Source organism: Oenanthe melanoleuca, chromosome Z (assembly GCF_029582105.1).
Source record: "Oenanthe melanoleuca isolate GR-GAL-2019-014 chromosome Z, OMel1.0, whole genome shotgun sequence".
Taxonomy (NCBI): domain Eukaryota; kingdom Metazoa; phylum Chordata; class Aves; order Passeriformes; family Muscicapidae; genus Oenanthe; species Oenanthe melanoleuca.
The window spans coordinates 48,577,746-48,597,869 of NC_079362.1; positions in this window are offsets into that span (position 1 = coordinate 48,577,746).

Consider the following 20,124-nt stretch of genomic DNA (forward strand, 5'->3'; position numbering starts at 1 on the left):
TAATCTGATTGCCTTAATTTTGCAGGAAACAGGACTCTATCTGTATGGCCCTTCTGTGGCACATAAAGATGCAGCTGCTATAAATCACAGAAATGGTGACATTACTGAAGGGAGAGAGAGCTGCATGTAGCGTTTTTCCTGACCTCTTTGCAAAAGAGTCAAGTCTGGAGTTTAATGAAATGAAATCTCTTTCAAGGGAATCCGAATGAGGCTGCCTCTGCAGCACTGTTCCAGGGAAATTATTTCAGCTGGCCTCTGAGAAGATTTACACCTAGGTCTTCAGTGTCAGAAGTTAAGGCAAGCTGCATTCACTACCTGGAGACCTCCTTATCACTTCTTATCCTAAAGCCAGGAGCTGCCTCTGAAATTGCTTGAAGTAAAAATGGTTTAGGTACAGAAAAGATATAAACAAATTAATAAGAGCCCAAGATCACTATAACTTTCATATCAAAAAGTATTAGCTACCCAGAAATTTCCTGACCATAGCAGGGAAAGAGATTAAAGTTATTTTTCACTCAAAAAAAGGGTCAAAGGATGGAGTAAGTTATTTTCTTCTCATTAATAGTAACAGTTATTGTCTGTATTACAACAGTTCTTATACTAGGCATAATATTTAGACAGAAAACTGTTTTTCCTGTAGTAAACTGAGAAAACTAACATTTGAAATTTGTTTTCATAATATTATTCTCTTTATCAATTTGTATATTTTTTCTTCAAACTACCAACCCTATCAATAAAAGAACAAATTTCAGTACAGAATTTGATTATTGTTTAACACCATTTACTACAGAAATTATACTCAAGTAAATTCCTTTATTACTTAAGCAATTGAACTATTAAAATAATTTTATATTGATTAGCCACTACCCTTTCAACAAGATAAAGCAACTGATGCTTTTTTCAGATGTTAGCAAATACTAATAATATACTTAAATTAAATGTTTTTATGTATGTCCCAATTTGCTTAATATTAAAGGTGTGTGAACATATATTTGATTTACTGATTTTTAAAATCACACATATAAACAGTTTGTTTTGAGCTGGGAAAAGATAGTATTTAGGGTATTCAAACATCTAAATACAATGATTTAAAAGGAAACTACCAAACTCCCTGATTTCTAATAAACAGAAACACCTATTCTTCTGCAGTACTGTAAATGGTCTGAATTCTTCACCAGACATTACAGGCAGCGAGGTCAACAATTATGCAAAATAAATGATGGGTTTGGAACAATCACTATATCCAGCTGTTACAAAGTAAGCAGGCTCTGTGAGCCTGCCTGCCAGGTGCAGGCCTCTTTTCCCTGCGGGGGTGATCATAATTTCAGAAAACGATGCAGTAAACAGCATCACTAGAGACCCAGGGAAAATACTTGCCAGTATGTTTGGAAACCTAAGGTCCCTCTATGTAGATATGGGGGAAAATATTTTGTCGGATCAGTTTTATTTTAAAAAAAATTAGTAATTTTTATGAAATATATCTGTAGAAATACTACAAAATTATAATCTAAAAATAATTACCTAAAATATTTCAGGGCTCCTCTTCGTTGGATGTATCACATTCTGCCACATTTACCTCCACTATTCAATGGCCTGCATTCTTGTCACTGTCTGTAAAAAGTCATCTAGTTATAAGTACAAGCATTGAGAGAATTAAATACAAAGTACCATCACATTAGAAATGTTATTACCCTCTTCGATGGGAAAAAAGTGGATATTTTGTTACTTTTATGTTCAAAATTTCTTTGTATTTTGAAGGATCAGTCTAACAGAGAGCTCTTCATACTCATCTGCTGCTTTTAAAATTTGCCTAGAAGCTCCATCAAACTCTTTTGAATAAAAATATATCCAAAGAAAAGTGGTTCAATTAGGAATTCATGTAAATAGATGGTTTTACTAAGATTATTGGTTCTCCATGCAACACAGTGAATCCTAAAATTGGACCCACTCCCCTACTAACAAATGACTTCCTGAATAATCATTCCCTCTTTCATTTATATTTTTTTACCTTTTTGTACTCAAAAAAAAAAAAAAAAAAAATATAGGAACCATGGTCAGAGCCTAGCATATGGTACATGGACCGCTGCCAGTGTTTCTCTTTTCTAATTTGAAATATCCTTCCTGCTGTTTAAATCTTTGGTCAGCCGTAAGAGTACTCAGCAGTCCTCAGGAATCAGCTGTAGTGCTTTAGGAAATGATTGCTAAAGTACCATTAAAATCAGTGCAGAAATTCACCAGCTACATTTTCTTCTATTTACTTATTGATGTCAAGGATGTATAACCAGGAACTACAAAAGAATAAAGCATCCTCAGGACCTTCTTGTCCAGGAATATGACTTGAAATGTCTATAGAATTCAAGAAGCACAGAAATATAACAGCAGGTGCTTGTGTCTTTCTGCATCTGCCAAGCATTATTCAAAATGGGAGGTGAATCTAAAGCAGGGGAGAAAATTATTAGAAAATATTTTCCTGATGTTTCATGGCTTGTCCTGGCTTCACTGGCTGCAGGGTGAACAGTGAATAAAAGACCTGTAGAAAGCCAGACCCATGTATCTAATGTGCCTGGAAATTCCACATTCTTTGGAATTCTGAGACCAAACTGTTGTTGCACAAGAGGAAGAAGCCTGATCAAGGATGAAATACTGGAGTATAATTTTATTATCATCCTAAAATAAAAATTAAAAAAAAAAAAAAAGAAAATAAAAGAGAGAGAGGTGGAAGCAGCACAATCTTAGGCAAAGATTTCAGTTTGGGTCAACATCTAGACACATGGATAAGTAAAGTACTTCCAAGAAGAAAGTTACCGAAAATTGTGAACATACCATTTTTTCAATAAGAAGTCAGTGTTCTCACTGGGTTCTTGCAGTGTTTTTACCCTGCAAGCCAAAGCAAGCCTCTGGTGTAGCTTGAGCCTATAGTGCAAGCACTGGCAACCCTAGACCCATAGAGCACCCTATGCTAGTGATCACTCAGTCTGTCCTAGCAGCCTAAGCTGGTGAGACCCAGTATGCACAGAATCACAGGGGCAGATTTAAAGGCTCTGAGGGAGTGTAATGAAGAAGTTGCATGGTTTCTTTTCTTGTTAGGTACCTGTTTACAAACCTGTATGCAATGTTTGTGGACAAAATCACTCTCACATTCACTGAAAGTAGTGCTCTGTAATATTCCCATGAACCAGGAGGAGCAGCAGGCACAGCAGTTTCCTGAGGGGAAGACTAATCAAGGGTAACTCTGACTTCTACCCCTTTTAAGCAATATCATAATTTCTAGAAGTAAAAAGGGGGATAAAAAAAAAAGTTCTCAGATGATATTTTGGCAGTGTGACTTTCTCCTGGCTTTGAAATGATGACAACAAGCTTAAATGCAGCCAGGTCTTTTTTCCCCTAGACAGAAAACAAAGGTCTCAGAGCTAAAATGTCACATTTCTTCTTATTTTCAATTTTCAGATTGTAGTCAAAAGCTGAGGCTGACATTTTGTCTTTAACTCTGATGGTTGCAAGAAAACAAAGGAAAAGCACAAAGGTGTGAGGAACAAAGGACAAAGTATCCCTGAGATTTGCTTCCAGTTTCTGGATTTTGGTTGCTCATGACTGTTACTGGGCCTTGTGCCACCCAAGCTCTTTGGAGTACACACTGTCCATGCTGGCTGTAACCAGCCTTTTCTGCAGTGCCATCAGGGTGGGGAGCACTGTGGGTTCCTGGCCTTCCACCATGTGCACAGATGCTTCTAGCTGCTGTGTCAGCTTCTTCTGCCATCAAAGCTAATATGTTTTTTCTTATCAGAAAGGACTAATATTCACCTCTAACTGTCCCCAAGGTATATACTGAGTGTTTTGTAAAGTTAAATTAAATTAAATGCACCTTAGACATTGTGAAAATAATTTACCCATCAGCTTTAGAGTACTGCACATGAATATCCAGATTAGACAATAATTTTGTCCTGAAATAAACAAATGCATGACAACACTTTATATAGATCTGACTTTTTGCCATAAAGAACTGTACCAGGACCAATTTTTTCATAAGCTATTGCAGTTTTGGTTAGCATAGGTATTACTTGCCTTCTGCATTCCTCAGTTGTTTGAATCTTGCTCCAGCCTACTTGAGTTTTGTCATTTCTGTTAGTGAGGATGTAGGAGAGAGTTAACTCATGACTTCAAGCCTCTGGTGAAAGCACAGTGACAAGTAACACACTCACACTGATCATTCTGTGAGTATAAACAATTTACAAAGTGTCAAAGGCATTATTCTTTACAGCCTTCACTCTAAAATCAAGATGAGACACTGTGGCAACTATTCCTATTGCTGATTTACTTCTTTGTGGGGTACAGAATTTGAACAAGTCAAGAAATTACAATAGAAGAGATTGTTCAGCAGCTGAAACAGCTGTTATAGGGCTGGAAAACTGTGTATCATATATATAATCATATATGGAGGATGTAATTTTTAAACTATCAGTGCAAAGTTTACCTGCTTAAGGCGGAGGGTTGGAATTAGATGATCTTTAAGTTCCCTTCCAAACCAAACCAGTCTATGATTCTTCTGTAAAAAAAGTTCTTCTGTCCATTAGACACTATTTAGTTGGAAAACCAAGGGGTTATGTTAACATTAAAAATTTCCAACATAACTTTTCATTGTTTGAAATGTTTCTCAATGAAAATGTGAAGATTTTAGTTTAGATACCATGAAGAAGAAGGAAGAAGACAGAAGCTGCTTAAGTTCTGTTAAATCCAGATACCAGAGAACATAAGAGGATAAACCAACAGATACAGTGCTGGCATATTTCCTCATTACTAAGCATAGGCACTTCACAAAAATCACTTAGTAACTGTTGCATGTGCTGCATGTCTCCACGATTTCCCTCCATTTTCTCCTTGCCTCAGTGGAAGACATCACATACAACATTACTCTCTCTTTTCTTTTTTATCTGCTTTTCTGAAAGCAGGTTTCCACATAAAGGTAGCGTTTAAATCTGACTATACAACCTTATAGGAACACAGAGCACAGAAATGAATGTAATAAATGTGATGTATAGCACAAGGCAGTCTTCTATCATTTATTTGCCATCATGATTCATTAGGGAAAAACAGGAGAATAAAAAGAAGAAATGGAAAAGTGTTGTCAAGGTCACCAACACTTCTCTGGTGCAGGATTTCCCCAGGTGAAATTATTTTAATTTACAAATTTGCAAAGATAAAAAAGGCCCTGCTGTGAAAACCACAATATTCACTGTAGCGTGTGGTGTTGATGAGCTCCACCAGATGATAACACAAATTGAAATCTCACATTTCTAAGGCCTTTCATTAGTGGGGGAGAAAATCATGTGAAGAGTTATAATATAGTTAATGTTATTGCAGGGTTGATCTCACTAATTTTACAATTCTGTTACGTGCATAGGTTATCATACTAATTAGCTTCATCTGGAATATTAGTCATCTTAATAGAGGGCTTTCATGTTTCCTTTTACTTCAGTTCTAAAGCTTGTAGTTGAATGGTTTCAGACTGCAATAAAATTCAAAAATATCACAAAAGAGATCGAAACTGGATAACAGGAATTTGAACAAACCATGCTGCTATTGGCATGCCACTGAAAAGAAACAGCACAAGAGAAATATCAGATTCAAGTTTTTAGATATCAAGTATATGAAAGATGAACCCCAAAATAAGAAGAAAATCTAGAAGGTGCCATATAGTGCTTTCCATATTTTTGTTGAGATTTTTGGTTTTGTGATTTTTTTTTTTTGTAATCTCAGATTCATCCTGCAGTCTGCTGTGATGACCAGTAGCTCCGAAGACCAGATTTAAACTAAAGAGTTAAATTTGAAACAAGTCATGTCACTAGCAGTGAGCAGCTCTGGCAGAAGATAAGCACTAGATCTAGTTCTTCTCCTTACTACTAAAGTCTGCATTTAACATCTACTCAACAATAAAACACCTTCACTGTGAAAAATAGAATCCTGGAAAAAAACTGAAATAAATTCTACCACCAAAAAAAAAAAAAAAAAAAAAAAAAAAAAAAAAAAAAAAAAAAAAAAAAAAAAAAAGTGGGGGGAGGGCTGGAGGCGAGGGGGAGAGTAAGATGCCTTTGAGGGTTTTATTTAATTCCTTAATTACTTTGCTCCTTTTTTTCTGTTGATCCCAAGAATATTATAGCAAATACGCAAAGGCAACAAGCCATTCAAAGAAATCTCACCACTTTTAGAAAAAGTTTTTAGGACACAGAGAGTTTTTATGATTGAAAATTAAATCAAAAATTATGAATGGAATCTTATCATATGCTTGAGTTCATTTAGAAGAAAGCAGTCTTGAGTATTGACATTGACCCATTGACAAATTGTCTTGTTCTGAATTAGAATAAATGGCAGTTCCAGATACTTCTTCTCTAAGCATCCTGTCACAACTAGAGAACCTCTTCTTTATTACACTTTTTATTTGCTCTTAGCCCAAAGCTTAAAAACGCCAAACCAGAAAGGCAACACTAAATGAAAAAGTGATCATAAGTGATGTTGTTAAAATTGCATAGACTGTACTGACAGGAAGAATAGTTTAAAACGATAGTAACATTCTCTAAACAAATAGGCAAGATACATGGTATTTTTTAATAAAAATCTTTAATTTGATACAGGTTTGTATTTCATTTTGATGGCTTTAAGTTTCATGGGCTCCAAAGAGTTTAGAATTACCTCAGCTTCAAGGCAACTTACTTGCTGATCTATATTCTTGAAAAAAATGTTTGAAAGAAAATTTTGTTAATTGGGCAATCACAAACACAGCAAAGGCAGAGTTCTGAGTAAATTTGTACTAATTAAGCAGAGTTTGGGGAGAATTTGGAAATTTTTCCCTTATTCCTACTGCTTTGCTAAGACCACCATGAAATATCATGATAAAAAATAATAGTGTTGAGGGCAAAGAATCTCCAAGGTTCTCTAATCTGAGTTACTTTTGTTAATGGAGATACTCTCTCGTAATTATTTTCCCAGGACAGGAAACAGTCATTTTCCAAATCTGTGTGATTTGGATTTTGTATTTTCTTCAGAAAAGATGGTGACTTTAGAGTCAGTTTAACCATTCTGAAAGTGGAGTAATTTAAGTGGGCAAAAAATGCATTTATGTATTTATTATCCATATAATGAATATTATTTGCTGCTTTTAAAAGGCTTAAGGAAACTCAGATAGCAATTTTCTGCACATTCATGACAGATTTTGTTTTCAATGTCCCTTTAAGTGTCACTGTCCCAGTAGAAAGATATTTTTCAGCTAGAGAAAATACAGAAATAAACACAACCTCTCTAGCATATCCCAGTCATCACTCTACCAGAGCTCTGAAAGTGAGAAATGCCAAATATGGGTTAAAAAATATTTTCATCTATGGCTCTGAAAAACAAAAAAAAAAAAAAAGGATGAGACAAGGGAAAAATCATAAATATCTTCTTTGATCTTGAGAGTATTAAAATCTCTTGAAAGGACAGAAAACAGCCAGTCATTTAAAAACAATTTTTTCCAGTTTAACCTATGGTATTCTTCATTTGTATAATTTTATACACAGGTAAAAGAATCAAAAATGCTTGGTTTTCCATTGAAGGTTTCTAACAGACCACACATGCTACTTTTGGACTTCTGATGCAGTCAGTGATAAAGTATCTCAATTAAGTCATAGGAATCATTGCATTAAAGGAAAGACCTGCAGGTATATTTTTAATTACAAGGAAGGAGTTATTTTCATTGTTATTGGAAGGTCTCCATAACAATTGTGTCTGAAGAACACAAAGATATTTAGTTATGCTACTACAAGAAGGTGTTTTAAGCTTCTGCTAGACACAGAAGACCATAAACTTAGGACTTCATAGTAAGTTATTTGATCATGTTTATGCTGCATGTTGAGGAATTGTTCCTTAAAAAAAAAAAAAAGACCTACTGATTTAAAACGTTGTCTGTCAGAAGTTAATTGTTTTATTCTGAACACACTGTATGTTAAGGAACTCGTATTTTAGGCTGGACTATACCGACAAAACTGTGGAATTTATTCTCTTGAAATGGTATGGAAGAAAGTCAGTGAAAACAGGAGCAAGGGAGTAAGAAGCAAAAACAAGTCAGTGGCAGTTCTCTGCTTAAATGACCTCTGTGTTTTCAGCTATCTATCAATCCCTACTTCAGGGGATATTGCACAGTTTTCTTTGAATAAAATAGAGTGAAGAAAAATGTATAGCCCTGACTCTTGGAGTTCTAGATATTTCTCAGCTCCATTTAAAGCTGCAAATGCAAAGTTCAGACTTAAAATATTTTGTTAAGTTAATAAATCTCTCCTTCTTAAGATTTGTGAAAGGGTGGACACAGGAGGCTGAGGTTCCAGATATTTTTACACGGAGTGGTAAAACAGTAAATATTTATAAAAGCTAGGACTGTTCACCTTCCTTCTCAGCCCTGTGGAAGAAGCTTTTTTTTTTGGATGATGGCTAAGATATGCTCTGTACACTCATACTAGTTCAATGTGATCAAGTATAAGAAGATGTCTACCTCTGCAACTGAAAAGAAGGGAATAGAAAAATTAGTTTGTTTTTTGTTCAAAAGGCCTAACCTCAAAAGATACTCAATGTCCTTCACCCTCAGGGGACTGGCTTAGCACACTGCTGAACCAGCCACTAATTGCTTTGTTAGATTATTTAATTAACCCTGAACAAACTCTCTTAGGGGATGCAACAAGAGACATTTAGCCAATCTCCCTCTACATGAAAACCTTGACTGGTGAAAGATGAGAAGGTAGAAAAAGCAGCCCCACTGGAAATTACACTGCTGACATTTTGCAGAGCGAGACCTACCTAACATAGTATTTAATTAGTACAAATATCATTTCACGCACCTATTTTTAGATTCATTTTTAAAACTTGAGAGTAAGACTTGTTTTTCTTAGGATTCACTTTGTAAAGTGACAAATTCTTCCCTGTGTCTTATCATCCCATCTATTTCTTGGGTAAGTCATTGACAGGAGGGGGTGAAACAGCTAAAGAAGCAATGAGGCTACACATGGTTACCAGGACACCAGTCCATTTGTTTCAAGGGGCTTCTTAGGACAGCAACAGTGGCATTAAACTGTCCACTCAAAATATCTCTAAAAACTGTGGTGCAGAATGAGATGGTATGACAAGTACCAGCCCTGACAGAGGACTAAGGAAAACAAACCTAGTTGCAGTCTATCATATACAAGGTATATTTAGATTGTGCTAAACAAATGCTTTAACTGTAAACATCAGCAAACAGCACACACTTCAGCACAAATCAGGGCTGAGTCTTAATAGAAACTCTACCAAAATTAACTGGTTAAGATTCAAGACTGGAAGGAAAAACAATTTGGGTTAAGAAGATATGCCTCATCTGAGCAGCCTCAGATTTTATTGAGGAGAAAGAAAAATTTCTAATGTTTTCAGTCTAACTTCTGGAGGTTTTGGCAAAGTCTTTGGAAATTGCTTCATAATTTAAGAATTATTAAAATAAATATGATATCATACTATTCAGGAAAGCTACTGCAGGATATTTTATTGAACATGTCTGGTCCAGCTGGGATGAGCAACCCTGATGTCCGTACAGGAATGAAGACCTGCATAACTGGAAGTTTGCACAGCTGCACTTTTTGGGAGCTCATGACATAACTGCTAAGTTGTAATATCCAACACATGGCTCTTTTTAAAATATATTTATTAAGATATTAAGTATACCAGAATACCAAAAAATGGCCAAGGCAACAATGAAGTGTGCATTTTGAAATTTGAAGTACAACAAACTTTAACTGCTTCCTGCTCGGGGTTCTCTTTCCCTTCATGTTTTTCCACAGAAGACAAAAATTGTAGCATCCCATGGACATAGAATGTATGCACTCCCATGTGATTTTGAAAAGTAAGTTTTCATAACTATATTTTTTAAAGACAATTATGGCGCTGTGAATAACATCCTTCAATGTCTGTTAGACTGAAAATACTAGGAAATTTTTGATTATAGCTTATATTATTTTTAAAAAGACTCCCTTTAATTGCTTGCAGAGCCATGAAAAAGTCAAAAGAATAAGTATTCCATGGGTGAGTCAACCCAATCAATGGCATAGCATGAAAGCAAGTACTTGGTGCAGTACTGAAATATGAAATCAAGGGCCCCTGACTCTACCATCATTTTCTGTTTCAGTATAAAGAATGACAGCCCAAGTACCTCAATTAACCTCAGTTTTTATGGCAACTCTCAGACCAATCTGCTACTATTAAAACCTAACTACTTTAGAGTTTCCATGGTAAAAATAACTACCTTAATTGTTTTCCTGAAAATCAGTTGGAAATTAATTTCAACAACTGGATGGAAACCAACAGAGTGATCATACCGTCGATACATTGCAAAACATGTTTATCCTTGCATTAAAATCCTCTCCCTATGGGACTCAGATGTTGCTGCTGCCAAAAAGCATGGAAGCAGTTGAGTTGTAGCTATGCCAACCAGTAGACAGCCAGACACCATGACAAATGGCATTCCCTCATGCATGAAAGAAAGGAAAAAACCAAGCATGCTGTTGGAGTTTTTCTGATGTCCAGCCATGGCTACAGGCTCATGTAGGCCACCACCAGAAGTGTTTGTGAGGATACCAGATATGCCAATTCAGCATGAAAACTTACCTGTATTTTGCCAAGAAGCATAAATTCAAGGCCTAAAGGTCGTCTTGAATTCTGCTGGCAGACAAGCTACGGACACAAAAGCCTTTAGGGCCCTTTTATGCTCTCTTTCCCAGAATTCAATTGTGCTTTCCAGCCAAGATCTCCCAGGTAACTTATTAAATAGGAAAATGGTAGTGGGTAATGGAAATAATTTTTGGTAGTTTGGAATGAGATCTGACAACTTATTCCCTCATTGGAATATCTTTGGCATGCTGTAGTTTACAAGAAAAGTTTGTATTATACAGTAAAACGTTGCTGTGGTAATTGATGGTAGTGTAAATATAATTTCCTAATTTATTCCATGCTTCTGCGAACCTTATTTTTCTAGCTGGTCTTATACTTTACCGGCTATTAGAATAGAATATGGAGAGTGTCCTTTATTATTCCATGAAGAAAGATATTTCAAATTTTGCAGTATAAATCCTCTGCTTTTCTAATGCTGCTTCTCTGCTGCAGCTCAGTCACCAGAATAAGAAATAAGCTTATGCCAGTGTTAGGGTTTAACTAGCAATGAATTTAACTTTATTGCTATATTTATGAAAGCTTTTAAAATTGTGGTTAAGAGGAAATCTTCCATGTCGTTTCAGTCAATATTTTCTGAGAAGGAGAACTTTAAAAAGCTGGGAAGTTATAAGTTTTTTCCTCATACCTCAGATTCCTCTGCCCTTCTACTCTTCAGCTCTTTGCCAAGTGCTTCCTTAGTGTCCCAGTGGCCTTGGGATATTGGGGTTTTTTGTGTTCAACTGTATTTTTAGCAAAGACATACCCATATTACCTATAAGATAAGCAAGGATTTTAAAAACTGGGACCAAGAAGCCTCAGGCAGTTTCCAGGCCATTGCAAGTACAGCAATTATTACCAGAGGTACAGTAGCTGTGAGAGCTGAAATTTGACTTTGTCCAATTGCACTTGGAGGTCTTAAGAACCAGTTTGTAAACTGCTCCTTTGCTGAGGTATGCTTCTTGGGATTGAGCACAGTTTTCCAAATCACTCCTCCTCCTTTTCAGAGTAGAAAATCGAGTGTGCAAAGAAGCTAGAGAATATTAGCATGGCAGCAGAATAAATTGTGTTTGATTAATGACCTATAAATGCAATAGAGACTGCTCATTTGGGGCATATTCTAAGCTGTCTTCCACTGCCTGAGAATTCCTGTGTAGTCAGTGAAACTCAGAGGTGTTTTTCAGGGCAAGATCTTCAAAGGTTTATATTATTTTTCTGGAGAGGTGAAGTTCTGATAGTCTTCTGTCTGAGGAAAAAGGAAATTTTATTCACAGACTGGAATAAGTAACAGTTTTCTATTCCCCTGTCTTGATTTCATTTAGGTTTGCCAATTTTAATATACTCAATTTCTCTTTCAGATAGGATTTAGGAGTAAAAACAAGGCAGGCCTAAAACTTAAAAGGGTATAAAGAAGAAATTTATTAATAACACAGAGAAAAAAGAAATTCAGAATAAGATTTTCAGATCACTCCCCTCCTCCTTTTTTCATATTTTTTAACAACATACAAACACACTTCAGTCAGTTTTTCACTCAAATGATTACTTCAGTTTAGTCTAGAGAGAGAAGTTCTTTCTTGTTTTGGCCATAGGGTACTGTTCCAAGAGAAGAATAAAGTTCTCTTGTGTTTACACTTTCACAATTTGCATCCACCCAGGAAAATTTGCAAACCGCAAAACTTTTCTTATCTTCACAGTTTTTCTAGAGTTGTGTTATGGCTTATGTCAAACACATGGGATATTACTTTTAAGGGCAAGCTGTTTAAAAGCAAAAGTTCTCTTTCATTTCTTTTTTTCATCAAATGTCTCTGTTCATCTTTTCAGTCTCCAGAACAGAGATCCCCCATTCCCTTGGGGAAAAGGATCTTTTCTCAAACACTTCAAGCCCTGCCTCATGTATTTTTTCCACAATTTATAGGAATTTTCAGTGTAGTACAGTTAACCCCATAGCTTACAAAAACTTTTTTCAGCCAATATATTCACAGTGTCTCCTCAATCTCTTCCCATCTGGAAACTTTGCTCTTACTTCACTGACTTTAGTATCCTTCCTGCTTTATTCCTCTCATTCAAGGGAGGTCAGGAGATCTGCAGTCTTATCCGAGCATTGGAAGGGTTGAAACTGCACAGAGCAGGTGCAGGAGCTGGGCCAGGCCCGTGCTGAGCCGTGCCAGGCCATGGGGGAGGTGGATGAAACTGCAGAGCCCAGCCAGAGAACGCCTGGGGCCGGGCTGGAGCAGAGCCCGGCTGCATCTCCCCAGCTGCGAGGGCAGCCGGGGCTTCGCCTCCCCACGGCTGCTCGGGACAGCGGCAGGGACCCGCCCGAGCCTGTGGCCAGGCTGGGGGAAAACTAGGATCTTAGCAAAGGTTTCTCTTTCCCTGGCCATCAGGGCCCCTAGCTGGAAACAGGGGGGACCTCGGTGGCTCCCCAGCCCTGCCCAGCCAGGCCTCATGGGGAGGGGACCGGGCTGGGCCGGGCCAGGCCGACTGGCCTTACCTCCTCACAGAGCCAGAAGTGAAAAGGAAAGGTTTTCACTCCTACCGATGTGATTCATGAAGGCAAAGTAACTTTTTAATTAGTTTCCCCGTCTGACAATTAATAAAACACTTTCCAATTGGTTCCAGCAACTCCCAGAAGAAGTTCTCACAGAGAAAAACCCCTGTGTGTGTGTCTGTGCTCTGTGCTCCTTCCTTTAAGTGACTTTTCATGCAAAATTAGCACATCCCCCAATAGCTCTCTTAGTCGTAGCCCACCTGAACAGTCCAGAAAAACAGGATTTTCTTTCCTAACCTTTGTCTTCCAAGGATTTTATTCTCATAAATGGACTTTATATCCTGCTCATTCTTACCTGCTTTCCCTGTGCCCTACACATGCTGTATTTCTACCTGCATCTGAGGAGGCCTAGAAAGTACCAGCCTACACTTCCCAGGAGCTGCATCATTAGAAAACTCTCCAACAAGCAGTAAGGTGTGAATGAGAACCCCTTGGTTCTGCGGACTATATTCAGAATGTCAATATTTATACTGGAAAGGAAAGGTTTAGCAATTTGGTTTATGTCATAGAGTCATGGAATGTTTTTTGCTGGAAGGAACCATCAAGATCATTCCATTCCAAACCAGGAACACCTTCCACTAGACCAGATTTTTCAACTGCCTGCCCTTGAGCACTTCCTAGGATAGGGCACCCACAACTTCTCTGGCAATGTGTCCCAGTATCTCACCATCCTCACAGTAAAGAATTTATTTCTAATATATAACCTAAACCTGCCTTCTTTTGGTTTATACCCGTTACACCTTATCCTACCACCACACAGAATCACAGAATGACCTGAGTTTGAAGGGACCCTAAAGACCATCTAGTCCCAACCCCCTGCCATAGGCAGGAAACTTGCCACTAAGCAAGCATGTGGAAAGTGCCAGGGATGGCACTGCAATTTCTGTGAGCAGCCTCACCACCCTAATGTGGCAGCTTGGATGACAGGGAAAAAAATCACAGGATTTAAGAGCCACTTTGGTTTAGGCTTGTTATATTTGAAATGCTAGTGAAGGTTAAAAGCACATAGTAAAAAGTCAGATATAGGTGAAGAAATAACTTTGAAGTCATGCTACATACTCAAAATCTTTGAAGTGCTTATCAAAACCTAAAAATTTCCAAGAGGAAACTACATATAATGTAGTTTCCACATAACCATAAACAGATAACTGCACAAAAGAGACGCAGAAAAGAAAATGAGACAGAAAAGAGAGGCAAGAAAGGATCCACAACAACCACTAACTCTCTTCTTAGAGAAGATAGAATTTCAAAAATAATAGTGATCAAAACAACTCTAAAACATGGAAGCATCAAGAACAACTAAATATTTCAACCGTGACTGAAAGCTGAGCTGTTGTGGCTAATAAGCTTGGAGGAACAACTTGCCTTTGAGTCATTTCTTCTAAGTTTGGTCTTCTCCATAAGCAATAGTTCCAAGACAACTGATGGATAATTCTATATCATAGCATATCACTGCAGGGAGGTCAGTAATGTCCAAGAAATCTTCTGCAACCTTATCTAGAAGATACCTGAGCACATACAGTGGGTAATTTTCTGGACTATAAAACAACATGAAACAAACAACAAGAAAGCAACTACCACCATTTTATTATCGGAGACAGGGATTGAAATTAAAATTTCTCATACATGCTTTTCTTCTCTGAATCCTCTGGGATGCATTGTAGAAAGATGGGGAAAATCTGCTTATTGTAAAAGCATGTTCCAAAAAGTGTGATGAACTTAACGTATTTTGAAAGTTGTTTTATGACAAACACTGAAGCGTATTTCAGTTTATTTCTGATTTAAGAACACAAATAAAATATCAGTGACATCTACCAAAAAAAAGCATTCAAGAGCTTGCTTCCCTCATGCTCATTTGTGTTTCAGCTGTTATCAATGGATTTTGGATTCAGTTTTTTTTCTATTTCTGAATGTTCCTAAATGAGACAAATGTGCTTACTGCAGACAAAAGTTAGGATATTTAATTGCACATGCTTTCAAAAATATTTGGTAAACAAACAGAAAAATTAATCTTGAATGGAAGTGCAATAAAATGGAAACAGAAAAGATACAGGTACATACTTATGAGCAGTGAAACCATCCAGGATGCCAGTGATGGTGTGAGTATTACAGAAAACAGTAAGGAATGAGATAATTACATAGCTGAAAAGATAGTTGCTATCTCATATCATGAGCCTATTATGAAGGAAGCTTCTCAGTCTCTTTCTTTCCCAAGGGAATATGCAGAGAAATTGGAACTCAGCAGGTTAAGAACCAAACAAAAGCCTTGCCTCCCATTTTTAACATCTCCTCCTTGTGTGATCACAGTGACTTCACTTTCTAATCTGGTGAGCAATTATCATTACGTAAGAACAGCACATTCTTTAAAATAAATCATTGTTCAAGTGATTTTAGTTTAATTTTACTAATCATTCCTAACCATATCCTGGGATCTAGCCCTTTAGTAATGCAGTCCTTTCCAAACACTGCTGCAATTGCACTTGGTTGCAATTGTTATTCTTCCGTTTTTCTGGCATGTTTTTCTTTCATTAAAATATATTATTGGCCCATTTTAAAAATAAATAAATAAATAAATAAATAAATAAATAAATAAATAAATAAATAAATAAATAAAGCAGTAGTCAAAGCAAGGTAGATAGAATAAAATAATTTTTTTATTTGAACACTGTTTTCCAAATATCTGTGCCAGTTGCTTTCTGTAACATTAGAGTACCCTGGAGTCTAGTTGAAAACCATTGGTTGAAGCCACAGACCCCTTAAAACAATTTATTTCTCTATTGTTGACAAAAATTTAGTCATAAAGACAAAAATATACTGCTGCTCTTTTAACTTGTCCATAAAGATGCACGTATCTGGAAGACAAAAGCACCTGGATCTTAAGCTATAATGGCACAGAACTGTCTGGATGAATACACCTTTGTAGACAGAACAAAAGAGATACCATGTGTGTGACAGGTATAGACGGAAATAAAACACAGCTGCTAGGAAAAAAAAACAGGGAATAATGTTATTTTGAAATGGTATTTAAAAAACACCTTTCTTTAAAGGGCTGTGAAATTAAGCGCTCAAATTTGAAGAGCTTTGGGCAAATAATAAAAAGTAGAGCCTCATGCTGCAGGAGTAGGATCCACAATACAATAGGCTTAAGAAAGTCTGCAAAAAATAATTCTGAAAGACAGATTGATTTTGTGTCTTTTGAGCAAGAATATATTTAAATTCTAGAAAAACAAAGATTGCTTCTTGCTAAAAGACTATCTTGGTGAGAGAGTAAAACCAACAATTTTTATTCCTGTATAACAGTGGAGGGAGCTCAGCAATTGTGAAAATATTGGAAGTTACATTTAAAGCAGGTCTCAAAGGTGCATCTTTTTCCTAGGTATGCATGCTTGCAGCAAATACAAAAATAGTAGAGCAAGTACTTTGAGAAGCATGTATGATAAGAGGACTAGAATGTGAGCAGGGACCACAGTTCCTGTTTGGTGAATGAAGAGCTGCTTAGGCTTTGAAGCATCCTATGTATTTATTCTGTTCCAGCAAAGAGGCTCTTGTGCACATCCATTGGATATTCTTCACAACACTGTTAATTTGCAGAATACGTTTATCTTGCAAATTCAACAAAGAAGCAAGAGTAAAAATTTCCCTTTGAGGGATGGACTAGCTTTTCCTATTATTCTTACAACAAAGGGTTGTGTTTTATATTTGTATTTTCCTTCTTTGGGGTCCAAGTGAGAATGCCATTTTTAAAAAAATTTTAAAATCTATACAAAAGGTCACACAATAAATAGTAAGAAAGTGTTCTTTGAAAACTACCCATCTTTTTTACTTGTTTTGTACTGGGAGTCAAGGAGATTGAGAAACCTCCTTCTGGCTAGCTAAGTCTCTGATTTTTCACTAAGTACAAGGATGCTTGAGTTCTGAAGTAGAGAAACTGTCAGAAAAAGTCTTTGTGGTTTTCCAGATCAAACTTACACTGTCAAAGGTGAGTCAAGAAGGGACAACTTTACTTTACAGATAGAGAGGATCTCAAGAGTTTTGCTAAACTCCTGTCCCACTGATTCACTCACCCACCCCTGCCCTAGACATGTCATTTCTGATACTGACATTCAGGAGTGATGAAAAGGCTCAGATCTGCAACCTCAGAGCATATGCCCAGACAAGAGCACTCTGCATTATCTAAGGAAAGTTGTATCCTTTACAAGCAAACCAAGGGACACCTCCTTTAAACACTTGTCGTAGAACAAATGTTTTCATCTCAAGGATGTAGATTAGTTACTGGTATTAATAAAACTTATTTCACATTTTTATATTGGATTCAGAAATACCCTGCATTTCCTGTAGCTTTTCACACATGGATGATCTACTTTTTTCTCTGATCAGAAAATATTTCTAAACAGCAAAATTTCAGAGCACACTTTCAGTTTCCCTTGAGAAGCAGATATTGAACTTTCAGCTTTCAATTTTAATTACTTCATCAGAGAGAGGAACCAACAGGATCCCAGTATTATCTTTGCTTCCATCTAATTCCCCTTTCCAGCTCCTACATTTTTCCAAAAAGCTGTGGATTGCTCTAGTAGTCATTTTCAATCGTGTTCTGGGTTTAGCAGGAGGGATTTGCTGCACAGCAACAGAAGATGAGGACAGGAGCACATGCACTGGAGAAGCAAAGAAAATTAGAGCTCTAATGCAGAAAAGAAAGATATTTCTTCTGCATGTTTCTGCCTCAGTATTTAATAGCTGATATCACTTGTTAGGATACCCAAAATATCTATTGGAACTTAAATGTTTTCCAGAGATGCAAAAACAGGTCTTAACATCAGCAGTAAAATTTATTATTTGCACAGTTTTTTATGTCATACAATCTAAGGGGTTTTTTTTGTTTTGTTTTGGTTTGGTTTTTTTAATGTTGTTTTAATTATTAGGGCTGGCCAGAAAATTATTCTGTTAATTTTTAGTCAATTATATAATTTTCTGTTTACTGCTAGTTCTGTTTTCTGCTAAGATGGATTAAAAAAAAATCAACCAAACACATTATACAACCATTTAGTCTGCACAATAAAGAATGCCTGAAAAACTGAATGATCTAATTGGCTAGAGTGTAAAACAGAGGAATTCACCACTCCGAGTTTATTAGTCTGTTCATTTAATTAAGCTTATGCAAATTCTTAGACAAAAAGTAACATTTCATTTAAAAATTCATTCTCTTATTCAGATATTTCACTGTTTGAATTGTACTAGAGGATGTTCATTTAGGACAAGCAGCTTTGATCATAAATATGCACTTATTCACGCCCTGCCATGTCTTATTGATTAAACAGGATATTTTCCCTCTTGTTAGAGTGAAGTTGCAGTTCAAAGGTTTTAGAAACACATCTACTGTAAGAAATTGGCAAAGGAAGTGTGGAGTGCACTACAACCTCCAGAGAATTGGATGATGTTCCCTCTTTCCAAGCTTCTGTGTTTATTGCTGAAAAAAGAGTGCATACAGTTTGTGCTATAGTTGAAATTCAATAAATGGGGGAAAAAGGGTATGCTTGAAGACAAACATGAACTATGTTAAATGCCATTAAATCAGCAGACATGTTTTGAACTATTCATTTATTTAAACATATCATGATGTATTTCATCCAAAATGTGCAAGTTACAAGTGAAAGCTTTGACTCACATCTCCTAAAAGGACTACAAACCCTTCCACTATGTTACAGAAAAGCAATCCCAAAACACTGTAAAATTCTTGAATCTCAGATATCTGTCATATGAAGTAGGGAGCTCTCTGATGGTTTTTGTGTATAAATTTCAGTCAAGATGTCTGTGGTCTTTTTGCAGCAAAAGAATACAAAAGTTTTCTCTGTTCAGATAGAAGAATTAGCTTTGGAGGGTGGCACTTTTAATTTTTTTTTCTTCCTTTTTTTCCTTTTTCCTAAATCTCTATGTGATTTAATAGTTCTCTGAAACTCACTAGTAACTCCTTCTATTGCAAGTTTCAAAATGGAAACCAAGTATCCCCTGAGACTCAGAGAGAGTTCACTGAATAATAATATAAAACAAGTCTATGTATACCACACAGCATTCTATAAGCATTTCTAAGTATTTTAAAAATGCATGAATTATCACAGCAAAGTGATGACAGTGAGATTATTATCCACATTTTGCTAGTAGAGATACCAAGACAGGAAAGTTGAACAACCTGCCAAGCTTGTGGTTCACACTCAGGAGAAAGCAGATCTAACCCCTACTTCGCAATACGAACCAAGACCATTGCCAGTGGCTACCCAAAGTTTGCTAGCCTCAGGACTTCGCAAAATGTGCCTGAGCTATCAACAGCAACCAGAAAAGGTGCAGTTCTAAATTTATTAATCTGAATGGGAACTTTCCTACTAGAATAAACACAGTGAACTCTGAAGATTTTCCTGAGTCTAGTCATCCTTAGTGCAATAAAAATAGAATCAGTTCTGGCACTTCCTGCCACACTGCCAGAAAGTAATCTAGTAATTGTCTTTTTTGAAGGATTTTGGAATTACTTTATTTGAAGCACTGTTTAACACAAGATAGCAGAGTTCTTGAGAGAATTTATGTTCCTGTGCCTGGAAGGACCAGCTCCACCCCAGGTGTTATGGGTAGGCAGTTCTTAATCTGGAAGGCTGCAGGCCATGGGAGATGTTTTCTTTCAGCATTGTCTATGAATACAAAGAAGTACTGTTCATATTGTTAGCACAGATGTATTAATTTTTTGCTAGCTTCTCTATGTGACCACCAAATAATGCCTTTCCACAGAGCAAAGTGAGTGCTACAAATTAAGAGAAAACAGCACTAATTTCAGGATCAGATTAGCCCTGCTCTGCACCATTCACTTTTTAATATCAAACTCCTTTTTGTTTTGGCTTTCTTCT